The sequence below is a fragment of the Bombyx mori genome, chromosome 10 (genome assembly GCF_030269925.1).
Source record: "Bombyx mori chromosome 10, ASM3026992v2".
Classification (NCBI taxonomy): Eukaryota; Metazoa; Arthropoda; class Insecta; order Lepidoptera; family Bombycidae; genus Bombyx; species Bombyx mori.
In genome coordinates this window covers 6141567-6167331 of record NC_085116.1, presented here as the reverse complement: position 1 = coordinate 6167331, position 25765 = coordinate 6141567, and the positions used below count along the sequence as shown (strand labels likewise).

Genomic DNA, 25765 nt, shown 5'->3' with positions numbered 1-25765 from the left:
CCAAGACTACACTATAGAAAAATATTAATAAAGACAAACAATATTTAATCTATTCTCAATTTGACCACAGACGTCAAGAACAAAAGTTTGACAATAAGTAAATAGTATGCATGCGTGTGTGCGTCAAATACATGGTAGTGAGTGTAAATTTTTTTTTGTTGATTTAATGTATTATTTAGGCATAATTTAAAAAAATAATAGCATTCTGCAGTCCTTCTCGATATTTTCTATAAGTGTGGGAAATTTCATACTCCTCTGTCCACGCAATTTTCGTCAAAAGGGATACAAAGTTTTTCCTTCACGTATTAATATATAGATTATTTCCGACGCTTATATTACTTGACAGTTTTCGTCGTCACAGATGACTGGGGTTTTATTCGTTGACCTTTGAATAAAGTGCTGACCATAACGAAATCTATTTAGAAAAAAAACTTTTATGTTCCATTCCACATAGAATGAACTAATAGTAACTTAAGGTCTGGGAGTTAGTTTCATTTGATTCGAAGCTCCAATGAAAAACACGCACACAATATAATTTTGTTAAAAAACAGAACGTAAATTCTAGTAATTTAATTGACGTACGTACTATTGTTGTAAGAACAGAGACGAATCGCTGGAAATACACCGAGAGTGTTTTATTTCTCATGAGAATTGTTTATTGGTTTTTGCATGCATTCGTGGCGTATAAAAAACAATAAAAAAAACTTATTTCCGTTCTTTCAGCTCAGTCTACTGTATAATACCCACACTGTGTCACGCGAACACGATATTACCGTGCGTTCTGTATAAGCGGACGTAACTAGCAGTTCAAAGATGTAGTGCGTTTAATAATACTAGGTTTTTGTTTACTAAACGAATTCCAGATGTAGTGCGTTTAATAATACTAGGTTTTTGTTTATTAAACTAATTCCAGCTGTAGTACGTTTAATAATACTAGGTTTTTGTTTACTAAACTAATTCCAGCTGTAGTGCATTTAATAATACTAGGTTTTTGTTTACTAAACGAATTCCAGCTGTAGTACGTTTAGTAATACTAGGTTTCTATTTACTAAAGTAATTCCAGCTGTAAGGCGTTTAATAATACTAGGTTTTTGTTTACTAAACTAATTCCAATGATAGTCATTTAAAGGTAACTACAAGGAAAACGATTAGCCTTGTTATCTCGGACGAAACAAACTTCCGACTTTGGAATCTAGTCTCAAAATTAGTTGATAAGATTGTACAAATAAACAATCGATACGAAGACAGTTAGAGATTTTAAGCTGTCGATACGAAAAAACGTAGTTAGATATTTGTTAACAGATCTAATAAGTGAAATACATGTGCTTTTAATCACATTGACTTGGTACCGTCTTTGTTGGTACCACAGGCGCAGATTACCCACAGGGAAGTTATTTGTGTTAGTACCATGAACGCCCGAGCAGTGCTACGTGTGTAGTTTAGCAATTAGCACAAATGAATGCAGCCTGTTTTCACTAGTTTCATAAAATAATAATAACTAGATTATATAATTACTAGGTTATTGAGCATTTTAGTTTTGGATGTGTTGAGACTGTGTCGTTTTCCTAACGTTACAGACAGGTACCAATCCATCTAAGGAATTTAAGAAATGCTCACGAACGACTTCTATGACGAGACAATAACATCGTGTAATAAATTAATTCTGCAATTACTCTTTGTAGATATCACCATCACTAAGCTTGGGACAGCCGACGTGGAATGCAATTGAGATATTGATCTCGTTTAAGGGTGCCCCCGAGATCCATAATGCGTAAGAGCCGTCAATCATCTCGTCTCGGAGTACCTCGTGGTGGTGGTACAAATTACAGGCGTAATGCATACTTTATAAGAGCTGCTAACAGTTTCAATGCTCTAGTTAACTGCCCCGAACTGGACATTTTTAAAACTCCTACTAAGAGTATTAGGAGAACATTAGTCAGTCGATGGTTGAATGCAAATTTTTAATTGATTATTTTCTACTACGTTTTCCTGCTTGTTGCTTTTCAAAATTTTGCTTTAATTATTTAATTCTAGGCGATGCGACGCCACAATCGTTTTTAGTTATTTAAATGGTGTTTAGTTGTATGGTTAAATTTTATATAGTTTAAGTTCGCTTTATGTCTTCCAAATAAAACAAAAAGGGTAAAAGTAGCTTGTGTATTGGTGATGATTATCTCCGGTAACCAGTTAACATCAGGAAGCCCGTCACCTCGTTCACCCATTAATACCACAAAAAATATCGTGCTTTGGATTGTACCAATTAATTCGCATCGTCAATCAGACTTTCCAGTTAAACTAATTAAAACAATATCTGGTGTTCATTGAATTTATAAATTTTAATGAACAATGTGAATGAAGTATTCTAACGTCATCGGTCGTTTAACGATGTTCAATGATTTAAAAAAAACATGACCAAGAGACGAAATGAGGGAGCAAATTACGAATTTTTTTTTGTATTAAAAAAAAAATTGTATGTGATTTTTTTTTTAAATGTGTGTGATGCATTTGCTATTTCACTGCATTATATATTTTTGTTGTTGTAAAGTTTACTCCATTTTAATATCTGCTCTCGTTTTGTTTTTGATTTGGTGGAAGAAAACATGTTAAAAAAACATAAATCATAACTTAAAAAAATATATTAATAAAAATAATGCCTCACTATATTTTTTGATAAAATAAAGAATAACACAGAGTGCGAGCTGAACTTGTTATTAACATTAATTTCGTTTAAATGTGTAGAAATCTATTTTTCGGCTAATCTAACTTCAGCCGGGTGCATTATTCATTCAATTACATTTCATCACATCAAAAGCCTTATACAAAATTGGTAAGTCTTAGTATACTAGGTATACATACACAAACACACAAACGAAAGGTTTGTTTATCATTTTATTAAATAAACATTTTATTTAAAGTGATACTTTTAAAATGAGGTCGTACAGCAGCAAGTCGGAGCAGTCATCACCTTGATCGGTTTTCACATCGGTCGATTGCCGGTCCAACAGACAAATGGGTCACCGGCCGTTCACAGTTGAAAATGTGCAATAACATTTAAATTAGATTTACGATTAAATAAAAATCCATCAATACTTTAAATTAGGCTTTTCGGTGAGCCAAATATTCTGGGGGAGACGAAGACACGGAGGCTCGGATGCGTATGGAGCAGGATTGGGTTGTGAAACGGATGTACACGGGTGTACCGGAGGGACGCCGCCCCGTAGGGAGGCCCAAGTCTGTCACCGCTGGTCTGACGCTGTGGAAGGAAATTTACGCAAGCTCCAAGTGTCGGACTGGCAAGGTGTTGCGGAGCGCCGGGATGAATGGCAAAGTTTGTTGTCGGAGGCCAAGACTCACTTCGGGGTCTTAGCGCCAGCGCAGTAGCAGTAGCAATACTTTAAATTCTGCCAATTAAACAAATGCAGACCGACCTAAGAGTGAATTTTGCCTTGGAGAGTAACAAAGCACCGGCAAACAAGAATTATTACTTGTTGACGGACCAGTAATACCAGTTATTAAAACAAAATCCTTTTTGTTCGGCGCTCCGAGGTCGATTCATATCGATTCAATTAGGTCATGAAGTAATTGAAACACGAAATTAGCATTATTGACAATTAAAGAATTTGGAAATTTTTAAGGAGATTTATTTAGTAAAATTGCATTCTTTCAAAACTGTCGCGAAAACTTTGCCTTATGTGCTTGGAGGCAACTTTATTATGCGTGGAGCGGAGTGAATATGAGTGACGAGCTATTGTCCATCCGTTGTAAGAATGTATTCCTGGCGGCTCATGATCGACTGAGCGATGTAGCTTTAGGGCTACGTTTACTTAGCAATAAAAAAATATTGTTGCTGAGTTTCAATATCGACGAATGATTTTCATGATTTTTGCAGCGGGCAGGCCACATAGCGTGAAGTTTGGACGGCCGCTGGTGCAAAATGACTTTTGAATTGAGATCACGTACTGGCAAGTGCGGCTTGGGGCGCCCACTATACCAGATTGACCGACGACTTGGTGAAAATTGCTGGAACACGTTGGATACAGGTGGTAACATCTTCAATCGAATCAATGCAGATAGAATTTCGAGACCTAATGTATTTTGTTTTCTTATTGGTGTCCAGTTGCGTGTTCCCGGATACTATTGAAAAAAGTTTAAACATTTGATTTCCCAACCATTCGTCCAAAGATAAAATTTCAACAAAAATTCTTGACACCTCAAGATTTATTATAAATTTTGTTTATCGCTCGTCAATACTCCTAGTAACTAGATAATAATAAGAAAATCGGTTAACAAACAGAGGAGAAATTGGCACTTAACCGTTTTGGTTTTGCCTATACAGGGTGTTCCAGAAATCTGGAAACCGCATGAGTAGCTAGTGTAATTTTTTATAAAATTTAATCTGAACTTAAATCTTAATCATGAACTTTGGTATTTTTTCTTTGTTTTTAATTTGGGTATTACCTAAGAATTATTTTTAGTCCGCAATAGCTCGACTACGAGGTGTCTGAGGATTATCTATTCTTTTTGGGACACCCTGTATATATGTAAACAACTGTTGAGTCCTCAAATTCATGAAAGAAATTAACAATGTCGTGAAAAAATATTACAAGCTATACAATTCTCGAGTCTTCACATTCTTATCGACAAATAAAATAATAAAAACTTTATTACAATATTGTTGAATGTCTATTAAAAACATTGTAACTTTAACGTTAACAGAAAATGATTACACGGTAAGCATACTTTGTTTCTCAAGTCGTCTTCCTCACACGTATCAAACCTTTCACATGTGCGAGCGAGATATACAAGTCAAGACATACTGTGATTAGAATCTTGAGTATATTAAAGTTATTTAAGAGGCATTTCGTGTAAGATGAATAGCTAAACTATAAAGTACAGAGTACTGACTGATGTTATAAACTTAATGCCTTCAAAATATTTAGCACGGTCCATTCCTTGATGGACAATATTATAGATCTGTTGTAAAATCCCTCTTTATTTTAATAATTGTTCGTGAAGCTTAAAAATAGACAAACAAGCTTAAATATGCAAATCAAATTAACAATTAGCTTAATCTTTTTTCATCCTGTTAAAATTCTTCACATAAGAATGAAGTTGTAAGATTTATTGTATTGTCATCGGTGCTTGATTGCTAATTTTCAATTTAAATTGATCGTGTGCTAATTTTCAAGTTACTTGGACGTCTTGAAGTCATCGAAGGTACTTAACCTAATAGGTGTATGGCTGTAATAAAGAATATATAAAAAAAAAAGTCGTCGAAAATGAAGATCAAAAATTTCATTACATAGAAACAAACAAGCTTCTAGAAGCATGTTAAAAATGAAAAAAAAATTAACTTCTATACATACTTTAATAAACATACTTAATAATATGTATTTTTTAAATAAATATGTAAGTATGTCCTAAATTGTAACAAATACGAAATTTAGTCAAAAACAGATCAGTTTGAGAATCTTTTTTCAACTGAATATTTTCTATTCAGCAAAACCGAATTTAACAATACATTCTAAATAATAGGTATAAGTATATCAACTGGTATAATTTTATTAACACAAGTATATAAATTTCCTAATAGTTCCATATTAAACACGTTTTTGATTTGTTACTCTTTGAGCATACGAAATTAATGCTTACACAGATAACTACCATAAAATATATACATAAGATCATAAATGATAATCGCAGTAACATTTTTCTTTTTTCCTTAAAAACCATACAATCTTATTAGAACACATCTGTTGGATTGCGCCTTATTTTTTTGATTGCAAAAGCCAACTCTTTTGAAGACCATTTATTTTTATAATAAGGTAAATAAAAAAAGATACAGCTTCCAATTTCGAATCTTCATTATACGTTGCACTATCTATTTATTCACGGAATTACCTTATTTATCTATTCCGTGTATTTATTAGTGAGCCTGACTGGTTTTAGCGGCGACCAAATCGGATTTATTGAATATTTCACAATAATACCAGAGCCGGTTCCGTGCAATATCTGAAATGTCAACTAGTAATCGATTTCTAGTTTTAAACACAATAGCTAATTAAGATAATCGGCTACAAATTGATGACGTCATAAATTAACGTACATAGCTTAGTTATATAACAGATTATATTATTTACTGTTTATTTGTTCGACGGCGCATCTTTTGTTATGTCATTTCTAAATGTCAATTTTAGATTATACGCAGATTTAGTTTGTTTTCTAGCTAAGCTTATATAGACATAGTAACTCCAAATCGATGTTTGAGACATCGCTACACATACCTTACCACAATTTTGATTATCTAGAAGGTTGCACAAAGTGGGAATGAGTTGCTCGCTCCGGGCATTTCAATATTGTAAAATTGTTATGTTATAATTACTTATTGTAAAAATGAATATTAAAAAAATCTAATATTTAAAAAAAAAAGACATGCCCGCTGAGTTTCTTGCCAATTCTTCTCAGGACGGAGGCTAATTCTTGTGAATTGGCGGTAGTTCTTTTGACGTTCAACAAGTATGTACTTTCATTTATGTTGAATAAAACTTTTTTGATTTGATTTGATTTAGCTTATTAAGACAAATCGATTTGTTTTTCCTGAACAAACGAAGCCATTGTTTCGAATGCCTAAACGCATTGTATTTTTCACACGAACACAAGTACGAGGTATGAATCACGATCTAGTTCCTAATTCCTTAGCGACTGGCCCACGTTGTGTTTATTTTTTTTCGGTCAATGCCCGAATGCGGCCCCATTGTACTCGCTCCATTGACATCGATTTTTAGGGTTAGGTTTAAACCGCCCGTAATAAAAGATGCCGATGATCGCAACGGCGCATAATAAAAGAAGTTCTTTTGAAATTAGTCGTGTGTTAGACGCACGTGCGAGCCACGATCAGTTTTTATAGCAAATTAGCATGGCTTTTGCAGAAACTGGTCTTGTCGACGCGCATAAAATGTAGACGCTTTTAATAATTTTATGTACACGAAACTAAGTTCGATATTCATTCCTCTTTTGAATTCTTTTTAAACGTCCGAATAGATTTCTGTACATGCTAATTCAAACCCACGCGGTAACTACTAGTTTTTATCGAATCGTATTTTTTAGACAGCGTACGTACAATCTGATCTTTCCTGACAGGCTAATCAGTAAAAACTATATTAATAGGAACTTTGAACTCTGCTTAAAGTCCGTGTTAATTATAATATGAGAAATTATTGCATAGAAAATGTATACGAAGGCAGCCTTCGAGTGTGGTCGTAAGAGTGGAAGCGCCGTCGTAATGGTGAGAGCCAGCGGTAACTATTACTATTGTTAATTATTGTGTTTAAAGAATTAAAATACTCAAAAGGAAGGGTCAATCGTTTTCGTTTCTAAGCTGATTTTTAATTCTACTCATTCTTACTATTATGACCAAAAGACAATGGCAAGCTTTAGAATAACATTTGAGATTGCCTAAGCCGAAGGTTTAAAGCGCTGACGCAACTCCTCATTGTTCGTGAACCCGCAAACAATAGATAAGACCACCAAAATTCACTATAACCGTTTGCTTTATGCGTGGTTAGGTCACGCGGCAATGTTTGGTCTAGGTATTATATCGAAACTAGCGTATATTGACCGGGCGATTCACCTTGAGACCGCACCTCGCTTCTTATAAGCCCGCCGCGGCAAAATAGCGTGAGTCTGATTTACACGTGGTTCAGACAACGGGCATCTCGAACCGGCAGCGTGATATCGTTTGGTACAATGCTCGAGGACCGGTCCGGTGCTGTGGGTGAGCAAGTTGTGGAATGCACGAGCCGGCCGACGACGGACCAAGTATTGGCGTCATTTGAAAGTGTTGCCGACTTCTATACAAACAATTTCATCACCTACTAGCGTGTTTTTATTTTTTGTGACATCCGGATCCTCTGTTACTCCATATTTAAATATTGTTATTATGTTCGATATTCGAAAACCCACGCTTTAATTTTTGTACGCTATTCATCGGCCCAGTTGATTGTTTGATAATTCGAAATTACCCGTAATCACAAGCTATTCACTAGATGTCATTACTGTCGGCGGATAATCAAATTATCATATTATTATGATGATCGTAAACAAACGTTCAAATATGGAACCGACTTAAAAGATACGGTGGTTTTTTTTTAATAAAATAATTATGTGAATTCGAATTCATGCATGTTATTTTTTTTTCTGTTGTACCTATCGTCTCACACGATCCATTCGTATTTACACTATAATAGGAAAAAAGTAAACATTTTTGATAATATTATAGTAATAATGAGCTTTAAGATAAGATTTACATTTGCAGGATTTAGGGAAAATTTCTCGAAGCCGAAACGATATTAATAGAATTTACGTGATAATTTTAATTTAATTAAACATTTTGAAGAAATTGAAACAAAAATACCCATAGTGCCAACTGTATTTGACTCCAATCCTACAGAGCCGATCGGAATGATGGATAGTTCCGACCTCACGGATCGTTTGGAGCCTTTTAATCTACAGAGGGACTTTCATTCTTTCTGTGCTACTTTCATATTTTCCATGGGAAGTGTACTGAGGAATTGTTCGAATGGGGACAATAACGGCTTCCTGAACCCTTTGATATGTCCTTCTTCAAACGGGATTTTGACAGCGGCAGCTTGGCTATACATTAACGAAATCCATCGCGTCACGGTGACCACAAGTATTTTGTTACGCCGGTAAGAGTAACGCAGATGGCGTTCAGATAGCGGAAACACAATAATAGAGATGTGTGGAATATTCTCGATAATTCTAGGGATGTGGTATCGACTATAAAAGCGTTGCAGGGATGGCACGCAGTCAGTTAGTAATCGGAACTACTCGAAGCGAAACAGCGAACGAATCGCCTGAAGCGAAGCGGAAGAAGCGAATTGAGAGTTTTAAAGTGTTTGTTGACTGTTTTAAGTGTTCTAAGTGTTGAATACAGTTTTTAGTTGTACTTTGGTGGAACATTTATTTATCCCGAATCCCAGCGCGTAACAGTTTGTTGGTCTGCCTTCGTCGGCAATAAAGATAAAGTTTTAGCAAGTTCGTAATATTTTGTAAGCCCATTATATGATGTGAAACTAGTCCGCCACGTCGACGTCATAAAAGATCATAAATACCGCGCGTCACCTAGTTTTTATTCGCATTACATTGCGTACACTGTATAAATTAGAGAAAATTTAATTTCTTGATAACATTTTCTATTTATTATGAAATACGGCATCTTCAGCATCATTACGCATCATTTCTGGAAGTAATCCATTCATTTCACGCTATCTATAAACATTACACGTTCCTGTGTGAACAAAAGCTTTTAAAAGTATGATAAACTTTTGATTTTTAGGTTTTATTTATAATTCACTCACTCGGAACGTAATGACTTCGTGTGAATTCTAACGAAGCACGTTGAACTCGTTTACGTAGACTACGTATGACGCAATCTACCTATATAATAGAGACGATTTTTAAAAGATATCGAATACATAAACATAAAATTCTTAAAAACAATTTACATATATAAACTAACTGGCCCGGCAAATGTTGTTTTTGCATATAAATTATTTCTAGGAAAGATAAATAACCTAGATACCGACTGCACCGCCATCTGCCGGCCTGGTTTGTGAATCTAAGCCATCCAGGATCCCACCCAAACGCATACAAAAAAAAGATGTGTGGTGTCGTGGGACATCGGATAGGAACGAAGTTCCTTATTATAAAAATATTAATTTTAAGTTCTATTCGAGGAGCCCACTGAGTTTCTCGCCGGATCTTTTCAGCGGGTCGCGTTTCCGATTCGGTGATAGATTCTGCGAAACACTGCTCTTGCTAGGGTCAGTGTTAGCAACAGATTTGAGCCCCGTGAGCTCACCTACACGTCAAGGAGAAAAAAAATCTATTCAAGGTTTAAAGAGAATAATTATTCGGGTATACATTTGTTATTATAATTTTTTTATTGATAAAAATAAAATAAAAAACTACTTATAAAGTTATCAACTTTATTTTATTCACAATGATTTATAAAAAGTATATACTAAAAGTATGTTTGTTTTTTGTATGTTATTACAAAGTTAAGTCGTACACTGTGTGCATTACTAATAAAAATCTTACATTACGGACGTTTTTTCCCGGTTAGGGTATCCCACAGCATCGTCCCATAAGGAACTTCGTTCCAAAATCATTCAAATCGGTTCAGCCGTCTAGGAGGAGTTCGGTGACAAACACACGTACAGAAGAAATATATATGTATAAAGATATAAGAAATTAGTGATAACATAGTAACTCAGTAGTAGAAACATGTTGCGTGCGAAAGAGTGGTGTTTTCATTCGTATCAAAACCGAAGGTTTCGTCAGCTTCTCTGATAGAGTAATGATTCTTGGCATTCACATAGGCTATTTATCACAAATATATAATAATAATTGTTTGACATCTAATGGCATTTGACATTGAAATAAAGGCGCCTCTAAATTTGAAAACGCCTTCATGCCGACGTTCACAAAATAAAGCAATATTTGATCATACAGTACAAAAAAAATAGACATATAAGGCCATCAAAAGTGATTAAGAGTTCTAAAATCAAAAGTGAAAATACTGATTTTTTTAAAGGAAGCTCATTAGCCTTGTTTTGTATGTGAAAATTTAAGAGATAAAAAAATATGTAATAATAAAAAACGTTTCGTAATTATACTGATTTAGGGTAGGCAAGGTCGTTGACTCGTATTAAGTATCACATATGTTTCGTAAATAACACAATTTAAATAATTACATACGTTCGAATAACATAACGAAATTCGCTAATCACCTTTCCATTTACGGGTGAATGAACCGTACGTGTAAGAGATTTCCGGAAATCTGATCTTATCGCTTGATGTGGAATCACATTGTGACATTTAAGAGTATCATTACGACAGTTTTATGACGTATGTTGAAATATTTATTCGCTATCAACGAACACCCTGTATATATGGATAGAAGTTTAATGCAGTACTTAGTGCGAGTTTTTTAACGTTCTCGATAGCGTAAAAGTTTAATGCAGTCGGAACAGCGCTCCTAGCGGCAAAAGTAGGCAAACTTAGCACTGAGTACTTTATCGCGTTAATCTTATAACTTTAAACGAGCAATTCTTGTATATTAATATATATGTAATCTGAATCTCGGAAACGGCTCAACGATTTTCATAAAATTTATTATACAGGGGATTTCGGGGGCGATAAATCGATCTAGCTACGATTTATTTTCAGAAAATGTTGTGTTATTCGAGTTTTCAATAATCAACTCTTCCCGACATCTATTGGCGAATAATAATACTATTTTTCTTAATTGAGGGCAACTAACCAAGATGGCGTTATCAATAAACGAGCAAAGCTCTGTCATTATCTATTTAATTTTATATGTAACGTGTAAGAAATTACAGGTGTATTTTAACGTTTTTATGGTTTATGAAGTCATTTTTGAGACAGCACATGACGTCATTTCATAACGGAACCCTCAAGTTTTGATATTTCAATTTAAACTTAGGCAATGTCGGAAAAAAAAGTTTCATTAATCCACGTCGCGTATCGTCTTGTCGTCAATTTTGTTGATGTCAGTCTTACGCCTACAGTCTCAAAGCTTATATTGCTTTGGCACATTTAAGTCCGCCCACTCAGGTGCGTTGTGTTACGAACTATTTGTTTTCATTCGTCCCCACGGTTCGGATACCCCGATGTTCATCGTACCGCCCTGATTCCGGCCCAGAAATAAATGTTCTAGATTCAATTCCCAGCACAGTTCCTGTGAGGTTCTTAGGTTTTTCGTTGATTTTGAAGAGCTCTAAAAAGAACGAGGAAAAAAAGAGCGATATTTTTCCGTCGAAAGTACAAAGTAATATCGTAGCATACACTTCGAATCATTGAATTCCATTTTTATTTGATCGCGTTTTTTAATTGAAAAATCCGTAAAACGATTCTCAGAATCGCCTCCTATTTTTGTAAAAACGCGGCTGTAAACCGCGTCCTGTGTCGTGTTCCAATCGAAAAACGAAAAGGAAGCTTGTATTCGTTAAGTCTCGTGACCGAAATACCAAAGCCGCGTTCCATATTCATAAACTAGCGACATGTTTCGAATTCCCTATCCTGGAGTCGCGGAATAAGACATTCGGTGTTGCCAGCAACGATAGATTATCTAAAAAATTAGGCCCCACGTCACAGTCATAAAATTTGTTCGTAAACTACACGCTGGTCAATGAATTAAATCATCACGTAGAACGAGCACATGAACCCCGGTAACCGTACTCGTTGAACTCGACAAAGAGGTCGACGTGCAACCTAACCCATGCATCAGCTCGCTGAATTTCTCGCCGGATCTTCTCAGCGAATCGCGATTCCGATCCGGTAGTAGATTCATTCGCGAGGCAGTTGCTCTTGAGTTGTTAGGTCTCCTTTGGAGGCACTCGGGCAGCTGTTAGCAAATCCCACCCCTCCTGGCTGAGCCTTTGCTCGCCTACCTGCCCTGGTGAAACTGGAAAGGCTTACGGGCCATTAGTGAACCTCCAATCATAAAAAAAAACTTGTTCTTGTCTCGAACGTGTGAGTGCTCTTTACTCGCACGAGTAAGTTTTTTTAATCCTAACGGAAGAAAATCTTAGCTTTGGACCATTGAGTGTGAGACTCCATAGCTTTAAATCCAAATACTCATAATTATATAAACTTGGTTTCTTTCAATGTAGACTTCATTTATGATTAAATCTAGCTAATTTAACATCTGTGCTGGTAACACCACGACGTGTTCGACGTCCGTAGGTCTGCTATTCTGCGACCGCGTCTCAGAGACCGTTATCTATTTTGACAACCATAGCTCTATTATAACTTTTAAACACACAAATAAAAACTTTAAAATTGTAATCCTTAGGATTTGATTTGAAAACCACTGCATTACTCAAAACTAACAATTAACAATACTGTATTTTGAAACAATCGTTAGGCACTGTGACCTATAAACTCATTGCCTTGATCCCAATGGTTGAAAAATATTTTTTAAATAGTGTTCCGTATACTGGAAAAAACCCACTCCTCGTTGTAAGAACAGACAAGGACAGCTATTGACATCTCTCTCGCACCTCTGTCAAATCCTGTTTATTGTATTACGTCCATGGAAGACTTTATGGGTGTTCTGTATGGGTGTTGTATAGTGTATCCAAATATCGACGGGGTGAACGACCTCGTCTGATCGCCGGCACCTGCAATCGCTTCTCTGTTGACATAAGAACTGCCGGCGCCGCGTGACGTTCCACAGTGATAATGACTGCCGGTGCAATGTACTTGAGTTCTCAAATTTTTAGGAATATATCTCTATTTTTTTTCACATATTTTTTTACGACATTTTTGTAGTTTGAAGTTATATTTCTACGGTTTCATTTTCCATTTCTTTCCTACGTTACACGATTCAAACGGTTGCGGTACGAGAAAGTGTTGTTTGTGAAAGTTCGAATTTGAAAATTATTTAAATCCGATATAAAAGTTCGGTTTTCGTTTTTATTATAAATCGGATTATGCTATCGAGTTACAAACGGAATGGTACAAATTCTATATTGCGAGTTTATTACGTGGAGCGTGGGAATTGGGGGCGCGGCCTTGTCCCGATTTTAGATTGGCACATTTTTATCTTCTCTTTGAACTACGGCCAAACTGGACCCGATTTGATTGATGGAGGGTACATCAGAACCGATTAACAAGATAAGTAGATATCTGGCCGAGACGTTAACGCGGGTTCGACGTGTTGAACAATAGGAAGAACTAAGTGTTAGGTTTTTTCATATACCTTTCTAAATACAATTTTACATTTTAATCTAGAGTTTTTTGTTGTTTTAATTACGTAATAAATAAATAAAACATTAATTCGTAAAAGTAGTTTTAATTGTGACTTAATAACACTTAACATTAGAGGCGTAGGGTTCAATTCGAGGATCGCAATTTTAGACATTTTCAAATATGTACAATATTGAAGTTGGTTCTAATGTACCGTACCCGTACGTACGGCCATTTAAAACATAAGATTCATTTAAAAGATTGATTTTTCGAGTCCGTGCTTTCTTTAAATTACGGATTTAAGATCGAAACTCTAAAAAAAACTATACAATAATCGCTCAAACAGAAATTTTTGACGGAGAAAATAATAGAAGGATCCTCTCTTCAGTGTTAGGACGATGCATCCCAAATAATTATTTCCCGCTCGTTAACTTTATAAGCATTATTTGCATAATGACGTCATGCTTCGTTATTTGTCTTTATGGGCGCGAACAAACAACTCTATTATAGCTGCTTACAGCTTAAATTCGATGTAACCTTAATACCAAACTGTACTGAAATCGATAGACCGAAATTCGATACACAAACAAAATATACATTCTATACTTTTATAGACTATTCCTTTTTTTTTTGATAAATTGTTAATTAATGCTAAATTCAAGTTTAACATAACAATCGCTTCAACAAACAGGCACTTTGGACGCCACTCGAATATGTTGGTATGTAATTTACAATTAGCGCACACTTTCTCTAATGCAAACGTAAGTAAGAGTGAGTTTATGTATTCCGCTTGCTTGAAGTGGATTACAGTTTCAATTTCGAGCGTTCCTTAAAGGATTTTTTCCTTTAAATCCCTTCAAACCGAAGCGCATTACTGCTTCACGGCAAAAATAGGCATGCTGATGGTACCACCTAGCGTGTGTGCGGGCTCACAAGAGGCCCTACCACCGTTATTACGCAAATTACAATTTTGCGGCTTAGATTTTTATTACACGATGCTACTCCTTCACCGTGGAAGTCAATCGTGAACATTTGTTAAGTACTTATTTCATTCGAAAAATTGGTACTTGCTTACAGGATTGGAACACCGTTGCATCGCTAGATACGAATGCTCTGGACGTCTTATCGTTTAGGCCACGACCACTTCAAAGATCTATGCGGTTGTTACAAAATAGCTTCTAGAAACGCGCGAAGAATCTAGACGCGCTTTAGCATTTGATAAACTAGTACTTGTTGTTAATGTACGGAGGTCAAGCATTTTAGTAATCCCTATTAATAGTTCGCGGTAATTTTAGTACTTTAATTAAACTTATTAGACAGAGACAGCAGACAACCTAGTACATTATTTCTTAGGCTATTGTTTATTTAAGTAGTATTATACTATTTAACTCTTCTAAGTAAATACGCGTTTTCTACGGTACGCGTATTTCACACAGTATATTTTCTGAGAAGTGTGAACAACCAGATAATATATATGCCCTTCCACCATTAACAATTGTACTTCGATACTCTTAAATCATTTTAAGAGTGTTGATAATTGGTATTGATTTATGTTTGAATGATTGCTATTTGAGATCTGATGAATTACGAACTCTTCTGTCCAGTAATAATATATGAGTGCAGTTGACATACGAATAAATCGTATGGATGTGTGCTATCTCATTTTCTTGCGGACTAATTTAATGTAGATTTATATGCTTGTCTCTTTTTAACGTGGCTTTTTTTTAATGACATTCAAAATTCATCGAATTTCAAATGACAACAACGATGCTATGAAATTTTAAAATCAAAAATGAATGTATAGTTTTCTTTTTGTTAAACAACGGAAAACATTTATTAGAACCTTGCGCTGGTACATTGCATAGTAAACACAGCGAAAGCCTTTTATCCAATGAACCGTATTAACATAATTCCGTTGCATTGGACTTGGTCTTGAATAATTGAATTTGCACGCTTAGAGTAGGTACTAGGCTTAAAAGAAGTTGTTGACCCGATAAACGTTACAACCAATAAAAATGTTGTAAATAAATTATTTTTATAATATTTAGAAAATTAAATTATTTACCAGTACATTTACCAGTTATTATAGTCGTAAATAATGGTAATGGTAAATTTAAGATTAGTAGTGACTCTACCGTAGAGTCATTCGTAACATTTTTAAGATTTACGACCACTTGCTTATTTACTTTAAAATTGCTTTCACTAAAAGAATGCTGTTACAATATCCCAGCAGATAGTAAACATTTATAGTTTAATTAAAATCATTTGAAATTTTTAATACAATTTAAATTGTTTTGTGTTATTTTTACTCTATTATTTCGTGACGTGTTTTGCACGTGAAAATAAATTCCAAAGTATTTATAAAACGTCTTGTACACAAATTGGAATTTAATATTTCATGAATCGAATTGGTATAAGTCGAATCCAGTGAAATGAATTATTTATTGTTGTACCTCATAAAGCCTTGTTCCAGTACGTAGCCATCAAATAAAATTGTTATTTCAATTTTCTTACTACAACAGAATTAACTGTGTCGTAAATACGCTGATTGCTTTTTTTTACTGACTTTCAATTTCTATTTTGAATTAATAAATGTCGTATCTGTATATTAATATCAAATAATGAGCGAATCATGCCATATAAAATAATTCTCGACACGAGTGACCGCAATATGGCCAATCGGGACGAGATATGATTTCGTGCCACAACAAATCAGCTGTGTGTATGTAGTATGTCGGCCGAGCGCGCCCGCCAGCGGCCCGCACTCCCTACTCTCTATCACTAACAACTTTCCAACTCGCACGCGATAAATATTCAGCAGCCATTCAGTCAACAGCTCTCACTACTGGCATAACAGAGATGTACCCACCTAAATACAGTTTGGACTCAATTTTGACGACCCGCTCTCGCTCGCTGCTCAAAACTTTGTTGACGTTGGATTCTTCAGTCTACTCATCCGTCACTGCACATCCGCATAGGTTAGCAATATTCACGTTTTCACTGTCACACCACAGGCGGACGGCCCGCCAGAGTTACGGCGCGCACCAGCACAGTTTCGAAAAGTCAGTGGCCACCGCTGCAGCGAGTTCGTCGACGTCCGCTGTCAACGCGGCGCGAGGTGAAACCGCTGAGGGCCGAAACCGAGCGAGGACGTAATGACCTCCGAGCTCTCGAGCGTGAGAGCCGCCGAAGCCTGAATGCTAGCAGGTGTACTGCGAGAAGCGTAACAGAGAGCCGAGAGAGATTTCGGATACGAAACAACGCGCGTGAGTTGCCGCCGCCGACTGACGGGGCGCGCCGCGACGAGCCGTGGCACACTAGCACACGCGCGGTAACGCACACTCGCGCACCGCACGCCGACACGGAGCCCCGCTCTTTGCTTCAACAAATCATCCAAACAGATTTTAAAGTCTCAAATACCGCATTTGACTTTAAAATCTCAAACGGCTCGTATTAAACGAAGCGAACTGGTAGAGTGGTTCTTACAAAAATAAAATTTTGCTTTGTTTCTGTGGACATTTACGTTGCGCAGTGAATGGGAAACGCGTGTGGAAACACAGATAGAGCGCATGCGCCACGCACACTCTGGACTACCGTATTACTGGAAATTCGAATTAATAGGCTTCATTGTTTTTCTGGTGATGCAGATTGGCAGACGAGCTTACGGCTCGTCCGATGCTAAGATGTTTAACGAAATCCGTAGACACTCCAACAAGACCGTGCGATGGCCCACTGTTGAGTGATTATTTCTTCTTTTTGTTTTCAAATACAGACAATCAAATGGCGCACCTGATGGTCTTAACGTCGCACTTAACGTCGTTAATAGACTTCTACAGTGACAAGTGTTATATCTACCACGACTTAAATCTACGTATATGTAATGGAACAAAATATCTGGAGCTAACGCCTTGCCTCAACGGTTTTCTGTACCTTGTAGGTACCTATCTACTGTGTAACTCTACCACGCGAATACTTTATGCACATACACTTTCATTTTTACTATAAAAAGTTGTTCTTGAGTAGTCGTTGTAGGTGGGTTCATCTAAGTTTATAGGAATGTACGAATATTTTTTGGTACTCCCAATAGAGCATGTTTTACTCGACTCTATCAATTTACATTTTAGCTTGATTCAGAATAAAAAGATATTTCACAAAACAAGGACTTGACTACGTATGCCGGATGTCATACCTGTAAGTCTAAAGACGCTTTGAATATCTAGTCAATGTTTATTTGATTTGAATATGTTGGATTAGGTATGTAACACATACAGCAGGCATACGAAGGTAATATCTCGATATATTTTTTTATAATACTTTGCTCGGTGGACGGGCTCACGGTCCAGCTGGTGTTAAGTGGTTACTGGAGCCCATAGACCTCAACAACGTATTTCATTAGAAATATTAATATCTGCCTGCGGCATTTGAACACCGTTGTCTCTCTTGATACGAATGCACCGAGGGACTCATCCTATAAGATGAATGTATTTTTTAGGTTGAGCGATAATAATGGGCAAGCGTGACCGAAATTAAAGCAGGAAAATTGCACCTGAGTTGTAGGTATAGATATTGTCTTCTTCTTCTTGCCGTTTTCCCACTAAGTAGGGTCAGTGAAACATCTCCCCTCTGCCCATTCAGGGCTATGAAACGTCATCTCTGCACTCACACGATATTCAAGATCTTCCCAGCGTGAAACGAAACGCATATCCTAATTTTTTATATTATCTGTGCATTTTTTACTCAGTTACAACTTTGCCTTTTTTACAAATGTTCAAATAATTTATCAAATTATTATTGTCGGACTAAAAAAATATCATATCAAATATGACAAACCGACTTATTATTTGTCCCGAGCGTGGACACACTTTTCTCTCGTATTCTTTCATACTGTCCATCCAAGTCTTTTTAGGATGAATCCTGATACTAGAAACTGTATAGAAAAAAAACAAAACTTAGCCGAATAAATTAGTTCATGGTCCATTTAATGTCGACTAGTCACCGGATTTTATACACATCTACCCAGGTGATTATACTAGCCGTTTTATCAACGCAATGGCCCAATCTTGTCTTAAGGTAGGCAGGTGCATTCGCCGTGGGTTCTGGTAACCTTATGGCCTCAGGTGGGGAGTCTTGAGGTCACCTGTTTCAATTACAATGCTCTCTACATATTTCCCAGTGTCGATTAGCCTTGAGTGGAGCCCGCACTGAAGTAGAAATTTGCGTCTCTAGTGACGCCTTCACTACGCCTGCTATTAATAAACAAGTTCAATGGAACATCTATTTGCGCGATTCATGGCATCACAACTAGGCATTGCGATGACCTTGCTTACGTCGCGCGAATATTGATTGTGAGATTTACATGGAACTTGACACATTCGGCAGGGGTACCGTAAGCCCTCACTTGTAGGTAACATCAAACTTTGTATAAGGTTACGTATAGGAAGTATGGAACGATGCAAAGCAATTGAAACTGCACTTTCATGTCTCAATCAATAGAATTCGAATTTAAGCTGTGTGACCTATTAATTTAGAACTAGTGGTCCCGCAGTAGTCGAAATTCGAATATAATTAATTGAAATTGTAAGTTTGTACACTATTATGATTCTATTTTCAAATACTATTCCTTCTATAATCACAAATTTCGCCAAGACTACACTATAGAAAAATGTTAATAAAGACAAACAATATTTAATCTATTCTCAATTTGACCACAGACGTCAAGAACAAAAGTTTGACAATAAATAATATACATGCGTGTTGCGTCAAATACATGGTAGTGTGTCTAATGTTTTGTTTATTGATTTAATGTATTTCTTAGGCATAATTAAAAAAAATATTAACATTCTGCTCTCCTTCTCTATATTCTCTATAAGTGTGGAAAATTTCATACTCCTCCGTCCGCGCAATTTTCGTAAAAAGGGATACAAAGTTTTTCCTTCACGTATTAATATATAAATAAAAGAAGGTCAAATTAATAAGCATGCCTACTAAAATGAATAATGAGATATTTTATTCGGAAAGCCTACACAGATGAAACAGGTATTTGAAGCTCGGCTTCAGATTAACCTAATTTGACACCGAACTTATTTTTAGACGCGTCTTGTTAGAAGTAATTTACAAGATTAAACAATGTATACGTTATCCTAATAAGCTGAAGACATAGGAGCTCTCACCAAGTAAATATAGACATGGCGGTTTGATAAGATAATAAGGGCACGACTGATCTGATGTTAAGTGATCATTATGGCTCATGGATACTATTGAACGTAGCTTTCGCGGCAGTTGGGGAGGTTTTATTATTCCAGGTGGTTATATACCATAGTGTTGCTGCAAAGTAGTCATATATTCCGGTTCACAGAGTGGAGTAACCGTTATATAATTCAATTGAGAGTTTTACCTCATATCTAAAAGGACGAACATTCATATTTTTTTTATAGCTTTTTTTATTGCTAAGATGTGTGGACGAGCTCACAGCCCACCTGATATTAAGTGGTTACTGGAGCCCATAGACATCTACAACGTAAATGCGCCACCCACCTTGAGATATAAGTTCTAAGGTCTCAGTATAATTACAACGGCTGCCCCATCCTTCAAACCGAAACGCATTACTGCTTTACGGCAGAAATAGGCGGGGCGGTGGTACCTACCCGTGCAGACTCACAAGAGGTCCCTCCACCATTAAAAAGCTGCGAGGTTCATTGTACCTATTGGTATACCTGTGTTTGTCCATCCAGAACGAACAGCAAAAAAGGATACGTCTATAATTACAGTACATAAAATAGTAAGTAAAGCAGTACGTTAAACACGATACATATTTTAGGGGCATAATAAAAATAACATTTCGTTCGTCATGTGCCGATCAACAGGACACATTCAAACGGTCGACAAGGATAGGTCACCACGCCAGAGGTGGTCGTCCGGGATGCCAATCTTCACTTCCGCCGGCGCCCGGATCATTGCCAGAAACACTTAGGGGAAAGTCAAAAGATCTCAATTACAGTGAACATAATGTTATTCATTCGGTTTTATGATAATGCCTTGTGCGCCAAATATTACGCCGGAACAATAAAATATACATTGTTCATATTCTTTGCCTCAATGCAAGCTTTTTTTTCTTTTTATATAGTTTTAAATAGTTGTTTACGATATTTTGTCACTTAATTTATTTAATACGAATTGAGAAGTGCCTATCGAACCACGGGCATTTTAGAACTCCGCAGGAAAAGACATATATATGCACATAATTATATGCATATAAGTCATGACAAAATTGATCATAGCAAATTTTATTCAAAATAATTTCTATTGACAGTTACATGACGTTAATTAATCATATATATTGTATTTTTTTTTTTTTTTCTAACGAAAGTTGACGTGTGGTCGAAAAATTTAAGATATATAAAGCTTAATATATATAAATTAAGCGTCTATACTTAGTACATATACATATGTACGTACACAGTACATGCCTTACATTTCATTCATAATTTTTATTCGTTTTAATCAATGAAATTTGAATGGTAATTTGAATATTTTTTCAATGATTACATTTGGACCAGTTTCTGAAATAAATGGTTTTAATTTAATTTAATTAATTAATTTAATCATTCATGTTTGTGTAAACTCATTTTTTTCTTATATCATTCGTCATTTGTGTGTAGCGTCTAAAAACTAAATTATTATTTCAAACTTTTTTCTTGAGATAGAGCCAATATTAGTGTATTTCTGTCTGTCAATTACGTGACGGACGAAAGTAAATGTTTTTTTTTTTTTCGTTTTTTATCTGCGACGCAACCCTCCGCACTGCCTAGTTTGAATTGCAGTTTCAGTTTCAATATATTAGAGTGAATTAGAGGAAATGCGAACGAACTCACTTTATTAGTTTCATTAATATTTTTCACCGCGTCCTATTTCCTTACTATTTCCATTCAATTTATATTTCAAAAGCGAATTGTCTATGAGATAGATAAAACTCTTTGGACATTTCATTAACTGAAATCTCATTATCTCGATCTTTCCGCCTACAAATTATTTGATAAAAATTCTCCTATAATATTTATGTAACGACTTATTTTCCAAAAATGTAAAGACAGTAACGGTATTTTTGCAAACATCCAAAATAGTATGATCATAAATAAAACTAGATAATGTTGGAGATTACGTGCCTTGAAAGGCTGATGGTAAATCTTTCCTATGTCGACGCCGACAGCTTTGAGTTCATCTGATTGCTTTTGATGGACAATTCGACATAAATATTTACGGCGCTGCTCGCTGACGACAAAACAAGCGTTGTACATAATCGGTGAACTACAATTTACAAGTGACATTGTAACAAACAGTCATAGCACTGAAACGCGCGGGCTACTGGTGAGATAAGGTATTTTCACGCGATTGTGTGCAGATGAATGACGAGGGGATCCACATACATACGGCATCGTTCACAAAGGCAGTGGACTCGCGAAGCGTAAGGGTACAGCCGCCTCGCCACATTAAGATTCAGTCAATGACCGGTCGAAGGATGTCAAATAATTTGGATACTTCATAAACGCGCTCATTAAACTACCTTCTCGGTTTCTGACTCACATTCGGTATCCTGCTGGCTCGTTATGGGCCATTTAATAATGTAATAATTAAATCATGAGTCGGCGTTAGCTCTTTTTGTATTTGTTGGCACGATTTTATTTACGAACATATTTTGATCGTTGTTTAATTAGAGAAACAAAAAACTGTAAGCTATCTCAGTTTTTTTATTTTATTTTATTAACTTTTATTACAGTTTTTATAACACAATGTTTTTTAGAATTAATTTTACTTGTGGCCCGGGGTCCTTTCCAGTTTTACCAGGATAGGTTGGCGACGAGCACGAGTTCAGCCTGGAGGGGTGAGATTTAATAACGGCTGCCCGAGAGCCTCGGAAGGAGATCTAACAGCCCAGGGGCAGCTGTTTCGCGAATGCTTCTACTACTAGATCAAAATCGCGACCACCACTGAGAAGACCCGGCGAGAAACTCAGCGAGCTGAGTTATGGGTTAGGTGTCACGTCAAGCTTTTTGAAGAGTTCGACGATTACGGTTCACTCATTGTAATGTAATTTTTATTGCTTAGATCGGTGGACGAACTCACAGCCCACCTGATGTTAAGTGGTTACTGGAGCCCATAGACATCTACGACGTAAATGCGCCACCCACCTTGAGATATAAGTTCTAAAATCTCAAGTATAGTTACAACGGCTGCCCTACCCTTCAAACCGAAACGCATTACTGCTTCACGGCAGAAATAGGCAAGGTGGTGGTACCTACCAGTAATTACGCAAATTATAAGTAATTGTATGTAAGCGATCGACACCTGCGAAAGATATTTCGTCCTTTTTCGACACGCAGTGAGGCGCCTGCTCAACCCACGTCAGTTTCCGCCCACGTTATAACAACAATGTCAACCAATGAACTGTGAAACGTGAATTCATACTTACAATAATACCGCAATTAAAACGATTCTTCGATTTACAATTTGCATTTTACTTCGTAACAGCGCTTTTCTACGCTTTCAGTATAAATAAGTCGTTTGTGTGATAATGACGGGCGGCGTCCTTCATTGAAGTGCTCAAAGCATTTCCTAAGTCTTAATAATTAGTCGAACATATTGTTACCTAAATTAAAATTGAGACCATCGCAACAATTAGTATTTGAAAACCTACCAATGATTTAATATACTAAATAATAAATAATATACTAAATAATAATATACTACTATACTAAGCTTTTATTTGCGGCAGATCAATTTTACATTTTTGTGCTAAATAATTATTTACTGATTTACTGTATTGCTTGATATGGTTACTTATTATTGTTTATCCGTGGTATAGTGTATTGTAAGCTCTTACAGGGGATTGCTTTCTTGTTTCTGCCGTGAAACTGTCACGCGTTTCGTTTTGAAAGGTGAGTTCAAACTTCGTCCTCAAGCGTAAGTGATGGCATACATATAATAATGTCTTTGGACTACGCCAACTTAACATCAGGTGGACTCTTTCACCAATTTATGTAGTGGAAAAAGTATATAGTTTTCGAAATGTGAACACTCATTATGCCGGTATATTTAGCGTAATTTATTTAGTCTTACACTTACCAAATAAGATTGTGTGCAACTTTTTTTGGAAACTATTTCTTTAAAAACTGATCTTAAAATATTATATATTAAAATTTAAGAAAATAACACACCCATCCTTAACGAAGCGATTCATCAAAAACTAAATGCAGCACTTGATTTTATTACCGAGAAATCATATTTAAATTTGAGAAAGTTTTCTGCGTTCGATCTCAATGAAACTAGCGAGATCCATTATATTTTAATAGGAAATGTAAACAAGTTGCACTAGACTCGCCTATCGCTTGACTGGCGCAAGTAGGATTTCCTTTTTAGACGTTTACTCGACCAGGATCGGGTTAGTGGGCGAGCGACTGTTTGTAATAACGCAGTAAATCTTGAAACGAATTAATGAATTGATATCCCATTCCAGTTTTCACAGTCATAAACTGTACAAGATGAAAAAATAGAAATATGTTTTCACATATAATAGAATACTAGACGATGACCGTTTTTTTTTTGATAACGCCATCTTGTTGTGTCTTTGAAGCGGTTAGTTGCCCTCAATTAAGAAAAATAGTATTATTATTCGCCAATAGATGTCGGGAAGAGTTGATTATTGAAAACACGATTAAAACAACATTTTCTGAAAATAAATCGTAGCTAGATCGATTTATCGCCCCGAAATCCCCTGTATACTAAATTTTATGAAAATCGTTGGAGCCGTTTCCGAGATTTAGATTATATACATATACATATATTAATATATAATAGTTGCTTGTTTAAAGGTATAAGATTATAAATTACTCTAACTAAGACATCATTTGACAGATTGCCACATACCCATGAATCAGGCGTTTTAGAATATTAGCCATTTGAAACACAATTTATGTACCGGTTGACAATAAATTCTAATTTCAAAGGAATTTTATTTAAAGAATATGGAATTCTGTTTTTAAATTGATTCATTTGTTAATGATTAGTGTTTTGTTTTCACTATATCTGTATATTTTTTCATAGTTAGATAGACACGATAAAAATACGAGTAATTATGTAAAACGAGTTGTGTCCGTTGGAAATGCCGCACAAGCAGCTCACAATGTTAATGACGTGAACAAAGTGAAAACTACAAATGTACAAACGAAAGCACAACTCATTGTTGGTTAAAAAATTAACTCGTGGTCAACAGAAAACTAAAATTGACAGTGAAGAATTAAAGACGATAGTGGAAGCTCATGATGCTCAACCTAGCACTGTGCTACCACAACCTTCGACGTTAGCACCAGAACAATCTTGGTCCATTTGCATCAAATTGGTGCCGCACGAACTGAAAGATCGCTAGCGCGTTGTGTTTTTTTGTTTGGTATAAGTAATTTTATTTTTCTCTAAATTAAACGCAATTTCGTGGTAAAGAATCTAATATTTTGAGTTCTATACACATTATGAAAATTCTGAACTTAAATACAATTATATATAGTTTCTACCCATTTAAATTCTGTTATTTTCATTTTGACTGCTGCACATTCTGTGGGCCTCTTTTTCAATTTCTAGGAATTGTTAAAGATATTTGGCATAATTTGAGTGTATTTGTTTGTCTCGTATGTATCTCTTACTCTCTCTCTCTCTCTGCATGCCTAATATTTGAGAAAATCTTGAGGCCATGGAGTATGGAAATCTTTCACGTAGGAATAAAATGGATCTGAACGCCTGTAAGTTCCTTTCTATAAGCCACTTTTATAACATGAAAATGTCTATCCGAAAACTTTGTAGTTCTGTGCACTACACGCAGCTACTAAACATTGTAATTCTACAAATTATTCTGTGCCACAAATAGTGTTGGCCATACTTCACTCATTCGCCGTCATAATTACAAGCAGGAAGTAATCATTAA

At 35.9% G+C, this 25765-nt stretch overlaps 1 protein-coding gene across 5 annotated transcripts in view; it reads right to left on the bottom strand.

The window, feature by feature from the left end:
- Nucleotides 1-25765, bottom strand: part of EcR (ecdysone receptor) — a 273151-nt gene that overhangs the window by 177414 nt on the left and 69972 nt on the right. For 3 of the 5 annotated variants that reach the window (XM_021350703.3, XM_021350705.3, XM_062670319.1), the window contains exon 1: nt 16667-17175. The exons of 1 other annotated variant lie outside the window; for it this stretch is intronic. The gene's annotated coding sequence lies outside the window, so the exon portion shown is untranslated. 5 annotated transcript variants of the gene reach the window in all.